A 21,595-nucleotide genomic window follows, 5' to 3' on the forward strand; every position below is an offset into this window, starting at 1 on the left:
GGAGGAGGAGAGAGAAAGGAGAGATAATTATGTACCAGAGGTTTCAGCCCTGGATCAGGAGATCATTGAAGTAGATCCTGATACTAAGGAAATGCTGAAACTCTTGGACTTTAGCAGTCTGTCCAACCTCCAGGTCACTCAGCCCACAGTTGGGATGAATTTCCAAACACCACGTGGAGCCGTTTGAGTCTGTTTGCTGTGCTGTAATATTTTCAATAAATTTGGGCACCCCAAAAAAAAAAATTCCTTAACAGAATCCTGGCCAACAGAGTCCAACAGCATTTTATTTATTTAAAAAAAATTCATCATGACCAAGTGGAATTCACAACAGGTATATAAGGATGATTCAACCTAAGAAAAACAATCATTGTAATTTATCACATTAACAAGGAAAAGAACAAGAACCACTTGATTCTATCAATTGATTGAAAAAAGGCCTTTTACAAATAAAACAGCCCTTCCTGGTTAAAACACTAAGAAAAATAGGAGTAGAGGGGAATTTCCTCAAGATAGTGAAAAGTACATATACAAAACCAAGAGCCAACATTCTCAATGGAGAAAGACTAAAGACATTCCTCTTGCAAATAAGGACCAGACCAGGATGTCCGCTTTCACCACCCTATTCAATATTGTATTGGAAGTACTTGCCAGGGTAATATAACAAGAGAAGAACATGAGATGTGTCCAGATCATCAGAGAGGTGATTAAACTGTTGTTATATGCAGATGATATGATAGTATACATAGAAAAACCCAAGGACTCAACAAAAAATTGTTATATCTAGTAGACCAATTTAGTAGAGTGGCAGGATACAAAATCAATGAGATTCCTCTAGAGTAACAAAGAAAACACAGAGAAAGAAACTAATAAAGCAGTACCATTTACTACATTGTTGTTGTGTTCCATCTAGTCAACTAAGACTCATAAAGACTTTAGGCACAATAGCTCTGAACCTTGCCCTATCCTGAGCCAATCTCACTGCCTCTGATACACCTACCTGCATTACCCCAGTTACTCTGTCAATCCACCTCTTCCAGAGTCTCCCTCTCCTGTGCTATTCTTCTATACTTCCAATCATGATAGCATTCTCCAAGGACTGATTATTCCTGGAAACATGCCCAAAGTGTGTGAGACAGAGCTTCAAAATCCTTACCTCTAAGGTACAACTTGGTTTCACCCTCTCCAGGACAGACTTGTTTGTTCTCTTCGCAGTGTATTCAGTGCTCTTCTCCAGTAATCACAACTCAAATGCATCAATTCTTCTATCATCCTTAGTCATTGTCCAGCTCTCTGAATTGCAACCACCATGGCCTGGACCACGAACCCCTTAATCTCTGGACCTACATCATTGCTCTTGACTACTCAAGAGAGATCTCTGACAACAGACTTTCCCAGTGCAATTCATCTTTTGATTTTCTGACTGCTGGTACTGTTCTGGAGAGGTCCCTGGCAGCAGATTTTCCCAATGCAATTTGTCTTTTGATTTTATGACTGTTGGTGCCAAGAGTGTTGACTGTGGACCTGAGAAAACTGAAATTTTTAAAATATCTCAATCTCTTCTCCATCTATCATGGTGTTTCCAATTGGTTCAGTGGTGAGAATCTTTGTTTTCTTACTATTTAGCTTCAAGTCATATTGAAGCCTGCAGTCATTGACATTCTGCAGCAAATCCTTCAGGTTTTATTCAGTTTCGGCAAGCAAGGTTTTGTCATCTACATAACACAGGCTGTTGAAGAGTCTTCCTCCAATCTTTTTTTTTTATTTCAATGAACATTTACAAAGATTTTGGATTTCCATTCATCCATTGTTGCACTTTTCTCCCCATCCACCCCACCCCCAAACCCAGTTCATTCTTCTCTTTGAAAAGCAAAAGAAAAATTCCTTCATTGGTATACAATCCCCCCTGCATGCCTCCACCCCATCCCGAGTATACTCCACTCTGCAACCCTCATTCCGAACTCTTATGGTAATCATAATGCCCTAAAAATATTACTTTTAAACTGTTTCTTCCTCCAATCTTAATGTCACATTTCTCCTCATCAAGTCTAGCTTCCCAAATGATCTGTTCCACAAATAATTGAAAAGATATGGAAACAGGATGCTTTCTTGATGCACTCCATTCCTGGTTTTGAACCATGTAGTGCAGCCTTCAGTATGGACTGAGGCTCAATGTCAAGAAGACAAAAATTCTCACCACTAGACCAATCGGTAGCATCAGGATGGATGGTGAAGAGATTGAGATTGTTCACAGCTTCAGTTTGCTCGGCTCCACGGTCAATACTTTTGGCAACAGCAGCCAGGAAATAAAAAAACATATTGCGATGGGAAAGTCTGCTGTTAGGGACCTCTCTAAAGTACTCAAGAGCAACGGTGTCTATCTGGAGACTAAGGTGCGCCTGATACAGGCCATGGTTTTTGCAATCACTTGCTATGCATCAGAGAGTTGGACAATGACTAGGGAGGATAGAAGAATTGATGCCTTTGAGCTGTGGTGCTGGAGAAGAGTATTGAATGTACCATGGACTGCCAAGAAAACAAACAGATTCATCCTAGAGAGGGTTAAAACAGGCTGCTCCTTGGAGGCAAGGATTCTGGGGCTTCGTCTGACATAATTTGGACATATTGTAAGGAGAGACAGGTCTTTAGAGAGGGACATCATGCTGGGTAGAGTAGAGGGACAGCGCAGGAGGGGAAGACCCTCTATGAGGTTGATTGATTCAGTGACTGGGGTAATCGGGATGGGTGTGTCAGAGGCAATGCGATTGGCACAGTATAGAGCAGGGTTTAGGGCTGTTGTACATAGGGTCGCTATGAGTCTCAAACGACTCGACGGCACATAACAACAACAAGAACAACAACAACAACAGCAGTGTTTCCTTGCTCTGCTCTGATGACTGCTTCCTGGTTTCACACGAGCATGATCAGGTGTCCTGGGATTCCCATTCTTCTCAATGTTAGCCACAATTTGTTGTGATCCAGCTAAATGCATTTGCATAGTTAATAAAAAACAGATAGACATTTATCTGGTACTCTCGGTTTTCAGCAAAGGTCCATCTGACATTGGCTGTTATGTGCCTAGTGCCATGTCCTCTTCTTTTTTTCCCCTTTTTAAAATTAATTGTTTAATGTGATATATATATTTTTATAGCATATTCTTTCCATTTAACTTTCCCACATTCTTTGTTGCACATTTTCCTCCCTGTCCACCCCTCCCCCAGTTCATTTTTCTCTTTGAGAAGAAAAAAATTCTTTCATTGTTATACAATCCCCCCAAACCCACAGTCCACTTTACTATGAATTTCTTTTTCTGTAATCTTGTTATGAAAATAATACCTAATCCTATCTTCCTTTTAAACAGTTCTCTCCCTCATCTGTTTCAATGCAGTATACATTATTCATCCCCTCTTTCCTTAGGTTCCCCCCAACCAGAAAGTCAGTCCATTTTAAAACAGTACCACTATGCAGTATTTGTCCTTTTGTGACTGAGATATTTCACTCAGCATAATGTCTTCCAGGGGCACCCATTTTGTAAGCTACTTCATGAGTTCCTTGTTTTTCAATGTAGCATAGTATTTCATTGTGTGAATATACCACAGCTTCTATATCCATTTGTGTGTTGATGGGCCTTTGGGTTGTTTCCAACTCTTTGCTATGTTGGACAAAGCAGTATTAAACATGGGTGTGCATGCCATGTCTTCTTCTAAGCCTAGCTTGTATTTCAGGCTATTCTCAGTAAATATACTGTTCCAGTCATTTTTTTACAATCTTCAACACAATTTTGCTTGTGCGTGATATTGGTGATATTGTTTGATATTTTCCACATTCTGTTGAATCACCTTTTTTTGGAATATGTATAAATACTGATCTTTTCCAGTCAGTTGGCCAGGTAGTTGTCCTCCAAATTTCTAGGCACAATTTGGCAAGTACATCCCAGTTAGTATATTTGCTGAATTGGTATTCCTTAAATTCCTGGGGCCTTGTGTTTTGCCAATTCCTTGAGAGCAGCTTCCCCCTTCATCATCATTGTCTGTTGATCATATGTTACTTGATTAAATTCTTCTGTCAGCCATTTTTTTTTGGTACAGTGACTCTGTGTACCCCCTCCATCTTCTTTTTGATGCTTCCTGGATCATTGAATACAGTGTCCATAGCAACCATAGTATTACCACTTGAGGCTTCAATTTGTTCTCCAGTTCCTTCATCTTAAGAAATGTGTAGGCTATGATTCTCAGTATTAGGCATATATTCTGTTGTTTTGTTGTTGGGTACAATGGGGTCAGAACCGAGCCATAGCTGACCCTCCAGCAGATTTTCAGAGGCAGTTAATTGCACAGGAGGAAACTGCCCACCTTTTTTCTGTGGAGCAGCTTGTGGTTTTGAACAACGTGCCTTTAGGATTGCAGCATCGCTTCTTGCCACTCGACCACCAGAGCTCTCTATACATTTATCTATACTTTAGAAATTCCAATTACTATTTTCATAACACAAGATTGCTGTTGTTAGTAATAAATGTTGGAGAGAATGTGGCAAGATAGGAGGAACTCTTATATATTGTTGTTGGGATTGTAAAATGGTACAACCACTTTGGAAGGCAGTTTGGGGCTTCCTCAAAAAGCTGAACGTAGAAATTCCATATGACCCAGCTATTCCACTACTTGGAATATACCCTGATAAAATGAGAACTGAGGCACAATGGAGACTTGTACACCAATATTTATGGCAGTGTTATTCACTATCACAAGAACATGGAAACAGCCCAGATGTCCAACCACAAACGAATGGATTGAGAAATTATGGTACATTCACACAATGGAATACGATGCAGCACCCAGGAGAAATGATTGTTTAAATTATTACCTAACTTGAGAGGGATTGTAAAGCATTATGCTAAGTGAATTAACTCAGTCCCACAAGGACAAATAATGTAAAAAACCATTATTGTAAAATTAGTATAAGGGTCCAAGGGGAGGGACATGGAAGCAGAGAACTGAGGATGTGCAGGTGGAGGGGGGATTAATCATGGAGTTGTACATTTTGATGGGGGAGGGGGAAGGAAATTGGAAGTATCTGTTCTGGAAAATAATGTATTCAAATATTGTAACTAAAGTAGTATAATTTAATAAATACTAAACATAAAAAAATTACAGCCACAAAAAATATAAATAAACCATCTGATGCAAAGATTTTTCAGTTACAAAAAAAAGAAATGTTGAGTGAGTCCATCCCTTTCGATTTTCTGACTGCAGAAATTTCATCATGATATTTCGCTTTGCTAACCACAACTTGAGATAATTTGGAATAAGCCTAACTGGCAACAGAAAATTCTTTTACAAAAGAAAGCTACAAAACACGATTGCAAGAAATAGTAAGAGACCTAAAAAGAGGGAAGTGTTTCCTGTTCATGAACAGGAAAACTCAATATAGTGAAAATGACAATCCTACCAAAAGCAATCTACATGTTTAACAGAATCTCATTTCAGATACCAAATTCATTTTCAAAACAAATGGAAAAGGCAATTGAAAAAGCAGATGGAAAATGTCATTTGGAAAGGAAAGAGACCCTGAATAAGCAAAGCACTTCTGAAAAACAAGAATGAAGTGGGAGATATAACACTCAAAACGTACTACACAGCAGTAGTAACCAAAACAGCGTGATATTGGTACAATTACAGGCACATAGACCAATGAAACAGAATCGAGAACCCAGAAATTAACCTAACTATTCATCTTCAACTGATATTCAACAAGGAAACAAAGTTATGGATAAATGTATGTATGTGTGCAAGCATGAGAAGATGAAGACACAGTGGTTTAGACCGAATTATCTTAAAAGAGGAAAAATTTTTGATTCAAGTTTAAAGAGAAATAATGTAGAACCTTCTGTGAGGAAGTTAAGAAAATGCCATACAGTGTCCAATTCTTATTCTCTGAGAAAGGAAATAATAAGGGATATGTTTGAAAAAATGAATTAGGATCAAGTCATGGTAAGAATTGAAACCAGATTAAGTATCCTGGCCTTTATCCTGAAAATGAAAAGATAAAATGACATGATAAAAAGAGGGATGCAGAAAGATGATTTTGGCCATGACATTAGAAGTGCTAGGTACTGGGAAGCAAGAAAAGCAATGAATTAGGAGACACGAGATAATGGTGTTTGACCATTAGTGGTCGGAGTGAGAACCCAATATCACACGCAAGGGACACCAAAGGAAAAAGATCAGCAAGTTTTGATGAAAAACAGTTGCCACATATTTTATCTTGTTTCAGTATGGATTCAAATAATGACCAGATTGACCTTGAAGTGGAGCAGGAAAAAAAGATGGATGTAAGATTTATAGAAGAGCTAACAAAGAGACTTATGGGTATAAAGATTAAAGGTGAGGGATGTAAATGAAGAAAGAATCTCAAGAAAGAACCATTGAACTCTATATGTATATGACCTCTAAGTTGGGAGACAGAAGGAAATGGTGATTAGCAGCAGCTGAAGGCCACACACTGGGTCTTCTGGCAGTTAAACTAGGAGTTGGCAACTTTTCAGAATCAGCTTGCCAAGTCAGCATTTACTCACTTTTAATTTCAAGCTTTGTGTGCCAATGATACATTTCTCCACTTAGAAAGTCCTTCTTTGTATAACTAAACCGTTGCTGCATGTGAAGTTATTTTTTTAAATGTTTAACGATTAAGAAGATACATTTTAAATTAAATTATGTTCTTTTTATGACTTCTCTTGTTTTGTCTTGCTATGTTCCTCAAAGCACTTTGCATGTTTTCACATTTGAAGCTGGTTCCTATCTAATTTGAAGTATTTGTCTTTTAGCCCCAATATGGCATATTAGCTAGGATTACTCTTACACCATCTGCTGATTATAGTCCAAGAGGACTGGTAGGGAAACAATGGGCAAGAGCTAACCCTATGTAGGTTCTGAAGCTGCTTGAGGCAGTGCTGTATTATTCAACAAGCAAAGTTAGCCATGGGCTTGTTGTTGTTTGTGTCTTCGAGTAAATCACAACTCATAGAGACCATGTGAACAATAGCTCTGAACCTTGCCCTATCCTGAGCCAACCTGACCATCTCAGATACCTGACTCCTTTGCTACAGTCATTGTATCAATATGTCTTATGCAGGGCCTTCCAATGCTGTGCTGACCCTCCACCCTTCCAAGCTTGATGTTCTTCTCGAAGGATCCCTGCTGTCAACATGTCCAAAGTATGTCAGATGGAACTTCAAAATCCTTGCCTCCCAGGAGCAACAGTTTCACCCTCTCCAGGACAGACATGTTTCTTCTCTTGGCAGTGCATGGTATGTTCCATAGTCTTCTCTAGCACCACATCTCAAAGGCATCGATTCTTCTGTCACTCTTATTCATTTTCCAGCTCTCAGATACATAGCAAGGAACTGAGAAGATCCTGGCCTGAATCAGACACACCTTAGTCTCTAGACTGGCATCATTGCTTTTTAGCACTCTAGAGAAGTCCTTGGCTGCAAATTTTCAAAATGCAATTCATCTTTTGATTTCCTGACTGCTGGTGTAAAGAGTGTTAATTGTAGATCTAACCAAGATGAAATGGTTAACAACCTCAATCTTTGCCCCATCTATCCTGATACTGCCTATTGGCCTAATGGTGAGGATCTTTGTTTTGTTTTGTTTTTTCCTTTATTGAGATTTTAATGACAGTTTAGAGAGAACTTGGATTTCCATTCATTCATTGTTGCACATTTTTCTCCCTGCCACCCCCTCTAGTTCACTTTACTCTTTGGAAAAAAATAAAATTCTTTCCTAGTTACACAGCCTCACCCCAGCCCAGCTCTTATTCTGGACTCTTGTCATGCCAATAATACCTAATCATATATTCCTTTTATACAACTCTCTCCCTCGCCCGTTTCAATGCTGTGTGCACTATCCAAAAACTACTGGAAGAGTGCATTGACAGAGACCTGCCGGAAGTGCTAGCTGGGTTTAGTAGAGGCCATGGTAAGAGGCTTCTATCATAACCGATGCCTTATGGATCTTGGCCAAAAGCAGAGAGTACCAGAGGAATGTCTGTGTTTCATTGATTATGAAAAGGCATTTGACTGTGGATCACAATAAATTGTGGCTAACTTTGGGAAGAATAAGAATATCAGAACACTGCAGTCTTCAATATGGTTTGTAATTCAACCTCAAAGATTCTTACCACTGGGTCAATTGGCAGCACCATGATAGATGAAGGCTTTGAGATTATTAACAATTTCAGGTTGCTTGGTAACACAAGCAACACTTTTGGCACCAGCAGTCAGGAAATCAAAAGATGAACTGCATTAGGAAAATATGCTGTCAGGGACCTCTGCAGAGTGCTGAAGAGCAATGATGTCAGTGTAGAGACCAAGGTGCACTTGATCCAGGCCATAGTATTTGCAATTACTTTCTATGCATCAGAGAGCTGGATGATGACTATGGATGATAGATGAGAAATCAATACCTTTGAGTTATGGTGCTGCAGAAGAGTATTGGATATACCATGGACTGTCAAGAGAACAAAAAGGTCTGTCCTGGAGAGGATGAAGCCAAGTTTCTCCTTGGAGGCATGGATTTTGAAGCTCTGTCTCACAAACATTGGGCATTTTGCCAGAAGGGGCCAGTTCTTGGAGAAAGACATCATTTTTTGAAGGGTGAGGAACAACGCAGGAGAAGAAAACCTTGAATGAGACAGATTGACAGAGTAAATGAGGTAATGTGGCTAGGTGTGTTGGGAACAATGAGACTGACCCAGGATAAGGCAGCATTCAGAGGTGTTGTATATAAGGTTGCTATGAGTCACAAGCAACTTGAGGGCATATGACAACAAAAAGTTAGGTGAAGGGAAAGATAATGTTGAAGGAATTGTCAGACACTGTGGATATTGTAATTGTTATGGAATAAAATATGCATGAGTAATTGATTAAAAAATCAATATACTTTGTAAACTTTGACTCAAACCACAATTTAAAACTAAAAGGATATATTTGGTTAGATGACACATTAAAAGAAATAAATGAAAGACAAGCATTAAGTAGGTAAAACTGTATTCCGTGAGTACAACAAATAGTTTAAAATATTTTATTGCCATGGCTGTCATATTCTTGGGCACTCTGTGATCTTTAAGATGGCACGTGTATTACTTTCTTTTGAAATTCTAAAAAGTTGGTTAATAATTCTTATAGGTCTATAAATCTTCCTTATCTCTAGATCTTCCGTTTCCTGAGAAATTGTTACAGATAGAACAAAATCATCTCTCCCGTGCAGAAGCAGGGATCAGAACAATATTGACTTGAGAGCTAAGTATAGTCAGCATATGGCCAACCTGAAAAGTAAGAAAGTATTCAGTCCCAGTTCTACAAGTAATTCGCAGGGCAGTCTAAAAAAGCTATTTCTTCTCTTTGAGTCTCAGTCTTCTTTTCCATTATAGAAAGATCTGTAAATATCCTTTTTAGCTCTAACATTCTAGGAATAAAAAGGAATGCTGCCTTGGGGAGGGGGAGTTTTCCCCACCCTGAAATAATTGGAACTAATTGTGAACAACACTCCAATTCCTAAATGCCTGTAATGTCTACCTGCTCTTCAGAAGTTGCTGTCGTTTCAGGACTTCTGGAGGATGGAGGGAAATTGAAATTTCAGGTATATTTTGTGTAAATATTAGGGGAAAATATTAAACATCATAGGACATGCAGTGAACTGAGATATTAATTTCATACCAGGTAAATATGTGGTGGCTCTGAAACCTGTACCACTCACAAGCAGAAACTCCGTGGAACCAAGAAAAAGACTGTGTTTCTAGAACCACTACCAAAAGAAAAGCTTTTTCTATACCTGTTTAGTAGTGACTTCAATCTGAAGTTGCTCTAAGTGAATATACCTAGTCCCCAGAATCCAGAGAGATAAAAATCTTGACTCTCCGCCTCTCTCACTCTCCCTTTCACTCCCTCTCCCACTCCAACTCCCTCTCCTTCTTTCTCTTTCTCATTGCCATCAAGCCAGAAATTATTCACAGTTGATCCTTCAGCTGGTATTCAGAGGCTGTAAATTACACAAGAGGAGACTGCTCATCTTTCTCCTGGGAAGCAGCTTGGTGAAGTCTAACCACTGGAGAGGTGCCACCTTGATGTTAGCAAGGCAGTTCCAAAGCTTGGTGACCCAGATTCACAGTGACTCAGACATTTGGAGGGAGTTTCAATATACACATGCATACATCAGAGGAGAAAGCAACAGAACAGAAGGATGATACATGATTTGTCACAACAGCCTTCTAGCTAACCTCTCCAATCTCTCAATCTCTCCTTATTGAAGTAATTTCCACAATGCTATAAAATTCTTTTCTAAATTCCAGATCAGATTGTATATTTTGACTTTTAAAAAAATGGAGAGAGGAGAAGCTCTGCACCAAGAGAAAGCACTCTTCATTGCTTGTGGGGAGAAGGGACTGAGGTTTCCCTGGGGATATAGGTCCCTTCATCTGGTAATCCTTGCCTCCTCAGCTGTGAGGCCATCCCAGGAGCAAAACAGGACAAGAGACTTTAAAACATAGAACTACAAGTAGAAAGAAGTCTTTTTTAAGCTCTCTGAAAGAGAGAGGGCTAACGTGAGACCCCCTGCACACAAGTTTCTTAAGCTGGCAGTCCTAATCTCTGATCTTGTGTCACTCCTGGGAGACAAAGGAAGATATTAAGCTTCAGGAGAAACTGCTTGCATAGAGCACCTGTTCTCAAGCCACTCAGCCACTTCATAAATGAAGGAAGACAATAGATTTGGTGACTAGGGACTACATCAAGGAAAGAGTTCTGCAGGGATGCAGTACAGAACAGAGAGAACCTCCAGGACTTTAGAAAAGGCAAATTTCCCCAGAAAGGACTTACAATAGAATGAGTGGCTCACCCCATAGATTGACTATTTTAATTTGGCAACTAATCAATAACATTGTAAAGACAAAACCCAACAACAACTTAAGCAGACACATTAGAAATGGCCTAATACTTATAAAGGAAAGCTTCATATAATGTTGAGAAAGCAGGAGATAACTACAAATTAAGCCTTCTCCAAAAGAGAAGATAATATAGCAGACTTCATAAATACTCCAGAGTCAAGAGGCAGATTATATATATTGATATGGAGACGTTTGAATAGTTAGGAATGAAAGTACAATGATGGAAGAAACAATGGAAGCCACAAATAAATGGAATAGAATAAAGTTAGAGAACCAGAAGAAATATATTGATGAAGAGTTATTTGAACAACTATATAAGAAGGTGCAAATGATGGAGAAACAATGGAAACCACTAAGAAAGCAAATGCTCCAGAAACATGAAGCCAGAAGAAATATATTGATAAGGAGAAACTTGCATAACTACAGAAGAAAATATGAAACTATAGATAAAGAGGTACAAGAACTTAAAAAGTCATGACAAGATAGAGAGGGTACAGCAAACACAGTATGGGAAATAACGGAAATTAATGAAAATGCAATCCAGAATATTTAGACTGAAATTGCAGAAGAATATTAAGAAGTGAAATGGTGAGAAGGACAAAAAAGTAGAACAGAAGAGATGGAGCAGAAAGGCAGTGAGCTGGAAGACAAGAACGTAAATGGAAGTATACTAAAAGAAAAATTACAGATGACACATAAAGAAAATGGGGGGAAAAATAGAATAATGTGGGATGACATCAAAAGGAAAAGCATACATATGATTGGATTCCAGAATATAATAGGGATAGGGATATCACTGAGAAAATAGTGGAAGAGATACTAGAAGAAAACTTCAAAGATATTATGAAGAACAAGTAAATCCACCTTCAGGAAGCTCAGCAAACACCAAATAGGCTAGACCCAAAAAAGGAGAATATCAAGACAAATCAAAGTCAAATTCTCCAAAATATACAACTGAAAACAGCATGAGAAAAATAAAGAGTGACTTACAAAAGAAAAGTTCTGGGATTTCCATTCTTCACAGAGTTAGCCAGTTTGTTGTGATCCAGTCAAACACCTTTGCAAAAATCAATGAAGCACAGATAGACATTCCTCTGGTACTCCCTGCTTTCAGCCAAGATCCATCTAACATTAGCTACGATATCCCTAGTACCACGACCCCTTCTAACGCAGCCTGGACTTCTGGCAGTTCTTGGATAATCTTCAGCAGAATCATGCTTGCATGCGATATTAATGATACTGTTCTATAGTTTCCACACTCTGTCAGATGACCTTTCTTAGGAATGGGAACAAATATAGATCTCTTCCAGTGAATTGGCCAAGTGGTTGTCCTCCAGATTTCTTGGCACAACTTGGTGAGCACATTTAGAGCAGCATATGTTAGTTGAAACATGTCAGTTGATATACCATCAATTCCCGGGGCCTTATTTTTTGACAATTCTTTCAAAGCAGCCTGTACTTCCTCCTTCATCACCACAGGCTCTTGCTTGTTTGTTGTTTCATGAAATTCTTCTGTGTTTGCCAATCCCTTTTGGTACAATGATTCTGTATACTCTTTCAATCTTCTTTTAATACTTCCTGGGTCTTTGAATATTCTTCCCAAAGCATCCTTAAGAATTGAAACTTGAGGCTTGAATTTGTTTTTCAGTTCCTTGAGTTTAAGTAATGCTGAGAGAGTCCAGCTCCTTTGATTTTCTGACTCAAGCTCTTTGCATATTTCATGATAATACTTCATTTTGTCTTTCCCACACTGCCTTTTGAAATCTTCTGTTCAGCCCCTTAATATCTTGATTTCTTCCCTCTGCTCTGGCTTCCTGGCACTCTAGTGCAATGTTCAGAGTCTCTGCTGACATCCATTTTGGTATTTTTTTCTCCTCTGTCTTTATAATGACTTTTTTCATTCTTCCTGGATGATATTCTTGATATCCTCCCATAACTCATCTGGTTTTCACTCACTGATCCCAGAATACTGGATCGTGCTAATGCAAAACCTATACATGGACCAGGAGGCAGTCATCAGAACAAAGCAAAGAAACACTGTATGTTTCAACTTTGGGAAGAGTATATGCCAGGGATGTGTCCTATCTCCATACCTTTTCAATCCATATGCAGAACAGATTATCTGGGAGGCTAGGCTCTGTGAGAAGAAATATGGCATCAGGATTGGAGGTAGACTCATCAACAATTTGCGTTATGCAGATAACATAACCTGCTTTCTGAAACTGAGGAGAATCTGAAGAGCTTGCGGTAGAAAGGCTTCAATGTGGATTGAAGCTCAATATCAAGAAAACAAAGATTCTCACCACTGAGTCTATTGGTAGCATCATGGTAGATGGTGAAGAGATTGAGATTGTTCACAGCTTTAGTTTGCTTGACTCCACAGTCAACACTCTTGGCACCAGCATCCAAGAAATTAAAAGACGTACTGCGATGGGAAAGTCTGCTGTTAGAGACCTCTCCAAAGTATTGAAGAGCAACAATGTCAGTCTGGAAACTAAGGTGCGCCTGATACAGGCCATGGTCTTTTCAATGAATTGCTATGCATCAAAAGCTAGACAATGACTAGGGATGATAGAAGGAGAATTGATGCCTTTGAGCTGTGGTGTTGTTGAAGAGTATTGAATATACCATGGACTGCTAAGAGAATGAACAGGTTTTTTTCTAGAGAGGATTAAACCAGGCTGCTCCTTGGAGGTAAGGATTCTGAAGCTTCGTCTGAAATACTTTGGACATGTTGCAAGGAGGTACCAATCCTTGGAGAGGGACATCATGCTTTGGAGGGTGGAGGGACAGCGCAGGAGAGGAAGACCCTCGATGAGATGGATTGATTCAGTGCCTGGGGTAATGGTGGTAGGTATATCAGAGACAGTGAGATTGGCACAGGATAGAGTAGTGAGTTGCAGGCGACTCGATGGCACATTAACAACAGCAAGAACAACAACAAAGGAAAAACAGTTAGACTAAATTCTGATTTTTCAGCAGAAACCATGCAAGTAAGAAGACAATGAATGGAATGGCATATACAGAAAATTGGAAGAAAACAACTGTCAACCTAGGGTCCTGAACTCATCAAAGTTCTCCATCAAATTGTTGTTTTTTGTTGTTATGTGCCATCAAGTCGCTTGCGACTCATAGCGACTCTATGTACAAGAGCTCTAAATGCTGTTCTATCCTCTGCCAACCTAGCCATCTCAAACGCACTTATTCCCACCGCTCCAGTCACAGAATTGATCCATCTCATCGAAGGTCTTCCTCTCCTTTGCCGCCCCTCCACTCTGCCAAACATGATGTCCCTCTCCAACGACCAGTCCCTCCTGGCAACATGCCCAAATTATGTCAGAGGAAGCTTCAGAATCCTTGACTCCAAGGAGCATTCCAGCTTCACCTTCTCCAGGACAAACCTGTTTTTCTCCTAGCAGTCCATGGTATATTCAACACTCTTCTCCAGAACCACAGCTCAAAGGCATCAATTCTCTTTCTGTCAACCCTATTCACTGTCCAACTCTCTGATGCATAGCACGTAATTGCAAAGACTATAGCCGGATCAGGCGCACCCTAGTCTCCAGTCTGATGTCGTTGCTCTTCAGTACTCTTGAGAGTTCCCTCACAGCTGACTTTCCCAGTGCAATTCTTCTCTTGATTTCCTGGCTGCTGTTACTAAGAGTATTGATTGTGGTGCCAAGTAAACTAAAACTGTTAACTATCTCAATCTCTTTACTGATGCTGCCAATTCGCCCAGTGGTGAGAATCTTTGTTTTCTTGATGTTCAGCTTCAGTCCATATAGGAGGAGGCTGCAGTCCTTGACCCTCTGCAGCAAGCACTTCAGGTCCTTCTCAGTTTCAGCAAGCAGGGTTGTGTCATCTGCATAACACAGGTTGTTGATGACTCTTCCACCAATCCTGATGCCACATTCCTCTTTGTACAGCCCAGCATCTCGGATAATCTGTTCTGCATACAGATTGAAAAGGTATGGAGACGGAATACATCCCTGGTGGCCCCCCTTCTTGATTTTGAATGTGGTGTCTCCTTGTTCTGTTATGACGACTGCCTCTTGGTCCAAGTATAGGTTTCTCATTAGCACAATCAAATGTTCTGGGATTCCCATTCTTCTCAGAGTCAGCCACAGCTTGTTGTGCTCCACATAGTAAAAAGCCTTTGCATAGTCAATAAAGCACAGATAGACACTCTTCTGGTATTCTTTGCTTTCAGCCAAGATCCATCTAACATTAGCTATAATATCCCTAGTACCATGACCTCATCTAAATCCAGCCTGGACATCTGGCAGTTCTCGGTTGACATATTGTTCCAAATGTTTTTGGATAATTTTCAGCAGAAACTTGCTTGCATGTGATATTAATGATATTTTTTGATAATTTTCACACTCTGTGGGGTCACCTTTCTTTGGAATGGGAACAAATATCAATCTTTTCCAGTCAGCTGGCTGTTCTCCAGATTTCTTGGCACAATTTAGTGAGTACATCCAGGGCAGTGTCTGTTTGTTGAAATATGTCATTTGGTATGCTGTCAACTCCTGGAGCCTTGTTTTTTGCCAATTCCTTCAAAGCAACTCGAACTTCCTCCTTCATCACCATAGGCCCTTGCTCATATGTCATTTCAGGAAATTCTTCTGTGTCAGCCAATTCCTTCTGATACAGTCATTCTGTGTATTCCTTCCATCTTCTCTTGATCATTTAACATTCTACCCAAAGTGTCCTTAAGTATTGCCACCCGTGGCTTGAATTTGTTTTTCAGTTCCTTCAAGCTTAAGAAATGCTGAGCGAGTCCAGCCCTTTGGTTTTCTGACTCCAGCTCTCTGCACATTTCATCATAGTATCTTGCTTTGTCGTCCCGGGCTGCCTTTTGAAATTTGCCGTTTAGCTCTTTGATTTCTTGGTTTTTTCCTTTAGCTTTGGCTTCTCGGTGCTCTAATGCAATATTCAGTCTCATCTGACATCCATCTTGGTCTTTTCTTCTTTTTCAGCCTTTGTAATGATCTTTTGCATTTTTCATGGATGATTTTCTTGATATCTTTCCAGAGCTCATTTGGCCTACACTCATTGGTGCTCAAGGCCTCAAACCTGTTCCTGACATGGTTTTGAAATTCGAGTGGGATAGACTTAAGATCAAATTTTGGTTCCCGTGGACTTAATTTTCCCTCAACTTCACCATCAAATATGAAGGAGGTATCACATCCTTTAAAGAAAACAAACTACTTAAGTACTTTGTGAAAACAAGACAATATCGACAAGAATGTTTAAGAGTCCTTTTACCAAAGTAAAAAGAAACAACAACAAAAAAAGGAACACAATCACATGATACAGCACTCAGGAGCAATGATTTTGTAAACCACTGCCTAACTGCAGAGTATTATGCTAAGTGAAATAACTGAGTCCCATAAGGACAAATTAGACCATTATTGTAGAATATTATTGTAGAACACGTATGAGGATCCATTGGGGGAGGGAGGGATCAAAGGTGTGAGGATGAGCGGGGTAGGGTGGAGTGGTTAATCATAGGGTTGCACAATATAATGTGTGGAGGGAGGGGTAGCTGGAGGAATTGGGAGGGGTCTGGGATGAAAAACAATGGATACAAACTTTGTAAGTAAACTAGTATAAAAATTTTATTCACAAAAAGAAACAGTAAAATGGCAATGATAAAACTTCGCCTGTCAATAATCACAATGAGAGTGGACTAAATAAAAAAATCAAAAGAAAAGAAGTAGAATGAATTTTAAAAAAGGTCCATAAATATGTTGTTTACAAGAGATACATCTAAGAAATGAAGAGAAAGATGGACTCAAAAATAAAGACTGGAAAAAATATACCAAACAAATGGCACTCACAAGAAAAAAGAAGGAGTGGTAATATTAATTTCTGATAAAATGACTTCAGTATGAAAACTACCATAAAAGATAAGGAAGGGCACTCTATAATGATTAAAGGCACAGTAGATCAAGAAGACATAACATTGGTCAACTTTTATACACCAAATAATATACCTAATAAATACATAAATCAACTGTTAACAGAATTCAAGAAAGAAATATCACCACAGTAGTGGTGGAAAACTTTAACATACTACTCTCAGCAAAGAATAGGTCAGCTCAAAAGAAACTTAACAAAGATGCAGAAGGCGTAAACTATACATTCAGTAAACTCAACCTTCGGGATGTATTCCGAGTACTGCACCCAACTAAAACTCAACTCACTTTCTTCTCAAGGACATAGGGCACATTTTCCAGAATTGATTACATATTAGGGCAAAATGCAAGCTTCAAAATTTTTTTAAAAAATTAAAATTATACAAAGTATCTTCTCAGACCACAATACCATAAAACTACAAATTAACCACAAAAGAATAAAGCTTATTCCACCAATGTGGAAGCTAAATAACCCTTTGCTAGAGTATGAGTGGGTTATAGAAAAAATAATGAATGAAATAAAAAAAGTTTCTCAAAACAAATAATAATGATAATACCATATACCAAAACCTCTGACATGCAGCTAAGGCAGTCCTCAGGTCCCAGTTCATAGGAATAGGCAAATACATAAAAAACAAAAAAAGAAGCAAAGTTAATGTTCTAACTCAACACCTTCATCAAATAGAAAAAGAATTGCAATCTAACCCAACAGCCTCTAGAAGAAAGGAAATTATAAGCTTAACAGCTGAAATCAAAGAGATACAAAACAGAAAAACTACTGAAACCATTGACAAAACCAGGATCTGGTTTTTCAAAAGGATCAATAAAATTGACAAACCATTGGTAAACTGTTATAAAGGGGCGGGGATTTTTGCACATCCAAAATCTTCTCCAACAGGGTGAAAATGGAAGCCACAAACTGGGAAAAAGTATTTAGCAATGACATGTCAGATTAGGAACTTATATCTAGAATTTATCAAAACTTGAACACCACAACAAGATAAAGGTAAACAATCCAATTGAGAAATGGGCACAGCATATGAACTTGACCAAAGACATTCAGATGGCTAACAAGCACATGACGAAATGTTCAAAATCCCTAGCTCTGAGAGAGATGCAAATCAAAACAACTATGAGATATCATCTCACCCCAGTAAGTATAGCAAAATTTAACAGAACAGCAAGCAGCAAATGCTAGTGAGGTTGTGGAGAAACTGGAACCCTGATTCACTGTTGGTGGGAGTGTAAAATGGTGCAACCACTGTGGAAGGCAGTGTGGCTCTTTCTCAAAAAGTTGTAAATAGAGATACCATTTGGCCCAGCAATTTCACTATTGGGAATATACCCCAAAGAGACCATAAATGCCACCCAAGCAGATATATGCACACCCATGTTTATCGTGGCTTTGTTCACAATAGTAAGGAGTTGGAAACAACCCAAGTGCTGATCAACAAACAAATGGATAGAGAAGCTGTGGTATATTCAAACAATGGAATAGTACGCTGCATTGAAAAACAAGGAACTCATGCAATATTATTCAAAATGGGTGACCCTAGAGGACATTATGTTGAGTGAAGTATCTCAGCCACAAAAGGACAAATACTGCATGATGCCACTGTTGTAAAACAGGACTGACATCAGGGTTGGGGGGGAGACTGAGAAAGATGGGATAAAAAATGTATACTGCATTGAAACAGATGAGGGAGAAAACTGTTTAAAAGGGATATGTGATTAGGTATTAGAATACTCCTAGGCCTCCACAAGAAAAAGATTCATAGCTCAAATACAAAATGGGCAAAAGACATGGAATGACTTTTCACAGAGGCAGATATTCAGATGGTAAACAGACAGTCGAAGAAAAGCTCAAAATCACTGGCAATAGGAGAGATGAAAGTCAAAACAGCAATGAGATACCATTTCTCCCCTGTAGCAGTGGCAAAATTTAGTAGGGCGCCAAGTAATAAATATTGGAGAGGATGCAGAGAGGTGGGAATTCTCATACATTATTGGTGGGAATTGAAAATGATGCAGTGACTCTGGAAGATAATATTTGGCATTTTTTCAAAAAGTTGAACATAGAAACACCGTGTTGTTGTTGTTGTTGTTGTTGTTGATTGCCTTTGGGTTGAGCAACCCTATGAACAAAAGGGCTGAAACCCCTCTACAACCATCGACATTTATCAAAGTTCATAGAGTTTGCAGAGGCATGTTGTTTAGGAAGTAGATGCCACTCCTGCTTCCAAAGAAATACCATATGATCTAGCTAACCCATTATTAGGAATATACCCCAAGGACATGAGCAGTTAGACACAAATGGAGATTTGTACACCAATATTCATAGCAGCATTATTCACCATCATAAGAACATAGGAACAGCTCCAAAGCCCAACCACAACTGAATGGATTGAGAAATTGTGGTACACAATGGAATACTATGCAACATTCAGGAAGAACCATTTCAAAAACTACTACGTAACTTGGGAAAGGCTACAGAGCATTATGATGAGTGAACTAACTTAGTCTCAGAAGGACAAATATTGTATAAGACCATCACTGTAAAATTGGAAGGATAATTAGTAAAATATGTATGGAAACTCAACAAAGGGAGGGCTGAGGATCTGTGTGTGTAAAACCACAGTGTTGCACAATTTGATGAGTGGTGGGAAAGGGTGAAGAAAATGGAAAGAATCCTAGTGAAAAGATAGGGTAATGATGGGTATGGGCCAATGGTGATTAATTGTATGAAACATAATGCATGGGAACTAAAACCACAATGCCTGGGAATGGTTGTATGAAACACAATGTGAATGAAGAATAGCTTGAAAAACAATGCATATGAACTTTGTAAGCAAACCAATAAAAATAAAATTAACAGCTCTTCTGCCTATCATACTGGCAGTCCTTGGTCCCTGGCAAGGGTTCCTGGCCTTCCTACCTCGGAAATGCAGCAGCCGGCACCATAGGAAGAAAAGAGCTTGTCCAAGAATGATGCCACCAAGACTGTGCACCTTACAGCCTTTGTAGGCTACAAGGTTGGCATGACCCACATCTTGTAGGAGTTTGACTGATTGGGGCCCAAGGTGAAAAAGAAGGAAGTGGTGGAGGCTATGATGATTGTGGAAATGCCCCACATGGTGACTGTGGGCATAGTGGGTTAGGTGGAAAGCCCTCGTGGTCTCTGCACCTTCAAGATTGTCTTTTCTGTGCACATCAGTGATGAGTGCAGAGACTCTGCAAGAACTGGTACAAGTCTAAGAAAAAAAGGCTTTAACTGAGTATTGCAGGAAATGGCAGGACAAGGATGGCAAGAAGCTGTTGGAAAAGGTCTTCAGCAGCACGAAGAAGTGCTCCCAGGTCATCTACATCATCAACCATACCCAGACATAACTGCTTCCTTTGCACCAGAAATAGGCCCACCTGATGGAGATCCAGGTGACTGGGGCCACAGTGGCTGAGAAGCTGGACTGGAGCAGCAAGTGCCGGTGAGCCAGTTGTTTGGCCAGGACAAGAACACCCATGTCATCAGAGTGAACAAGAGAAAGAGCAACAAATGGGTCACTAGTCTCTGGCACAACCAAGAAACTTCCCAACAAGACCTAACGAGGACTGCACAAGATTGCTTGTACTGGGGCCAGGCATTTTCCCCCGAGTGGCCTTCTCTGTGGCATTTGCTAGGCAGAAGAGCTACCATCACCTCACAGAGATCAACAAGAAGATCCACAAGATTGGCCAAGGCTACCTTATCTGGGACAGTAAGCTGATAAGAAACAGTGTTCCAAAGATCTTGTGTGAAAAACTACGTATTCGAACTTTGTTAATAAACCAGTATAAAACAAACAAACAACAACCACAAAAAAAATCCCACACAAACAATGCCTCCATCAACTTATGATTTTTCTGAAAACAACATCAATCCTTTTGGTGGCTTTGCCCACTATGGTGAAGTGACTAACAACTTTGTCATGCTAAAAGGCTGAGTTGTGGAGACCAAGAAGTGAGTGCTGACTGTCTGTAAGTCCTTGCTGGTGCAGACCAAACTCCGGGCTCTGGAGGAGATTGATCTCAAGTTCATCAACACCATCTCCAAATTTGGCTATGGCTGCTTCCCAATGATGGAGGAGAAGAAAGTTTTCATGGGACCACTTAAGAAAAACTGCATTGCAAAGGAAGACAGTGCTTAATGTCAGGAATAGATTGTGCAGTTGGTAGGGTCACAATAAAAATTATTTTCCAGTGAAGAAAAAAAGTTACAACTCCCGAATGAATTCAGAATCAAGTTTGAATAGCTTTATCACCTTCTCAGCTTTTACTCCAACCTGTCTAATCCAGTTTTATCCCCAAATATGGTTTAGCCATCTATGGCACTAAGCCTGGCCACAAACCAAAGGCTCAGGACCAAAATTTATTCATTCTTATGTCAGCAGTGTATGGAATTTGGTGCATGCGCAATTGACATTATTACTGAAAGAATGTATAAATTATTTGAAAAAATTGAGAAATAAAAGAAGCAAAAGATACTTTAGAGATTGTAGCACTGTTCAATCTTTTTGAGTTTATATATGGAAAAAAATGAAGCCTAAAACATTTAATTGTGAGCGAGTGTTCATCCCTACATTCTTTACTTCAATGAAGTTTGGTACATAATAGAATAAATTTCTTAATGATGAATGTATATTCAGTGTCTGAATAACATTAACTATAGAAATCATGAAGAGGCCAGTAATAGAACTCAT

The 21,595-nt window shown here is 39.3% G+C and overlaps 1 pseudogene; it reads left to right on the forward strand.

Moving 5' to 3' along the window:
* Positions 1 to 6,062: 6,062 nt before the first annotated feature.
* Positions 6,063 to 21,043, forward strand: LOC102862029 (annotated as a pseudogene).
* Positions 21,044 to 21,595: the final 552 nt, after the last annotated feature.

The sequence above is a fragment of the Elephantulus edwardii genome, unplaced genomic scaffold (assembly GCF_000299155.1).
Source record: "Elephantulus edwardii isolate Elephantulus edwardi_28Jun2011 unplaced genomic scaffold, EleEdw1.0 scaffold00083, whole genome shotgun sequence".
Lineage (NCBI taxonomy): Eukaryota > Metazoa > Chordata > Mammalia > Macroscelidea > Macroscelididae > Elephantulus > Elephantulus edwardii.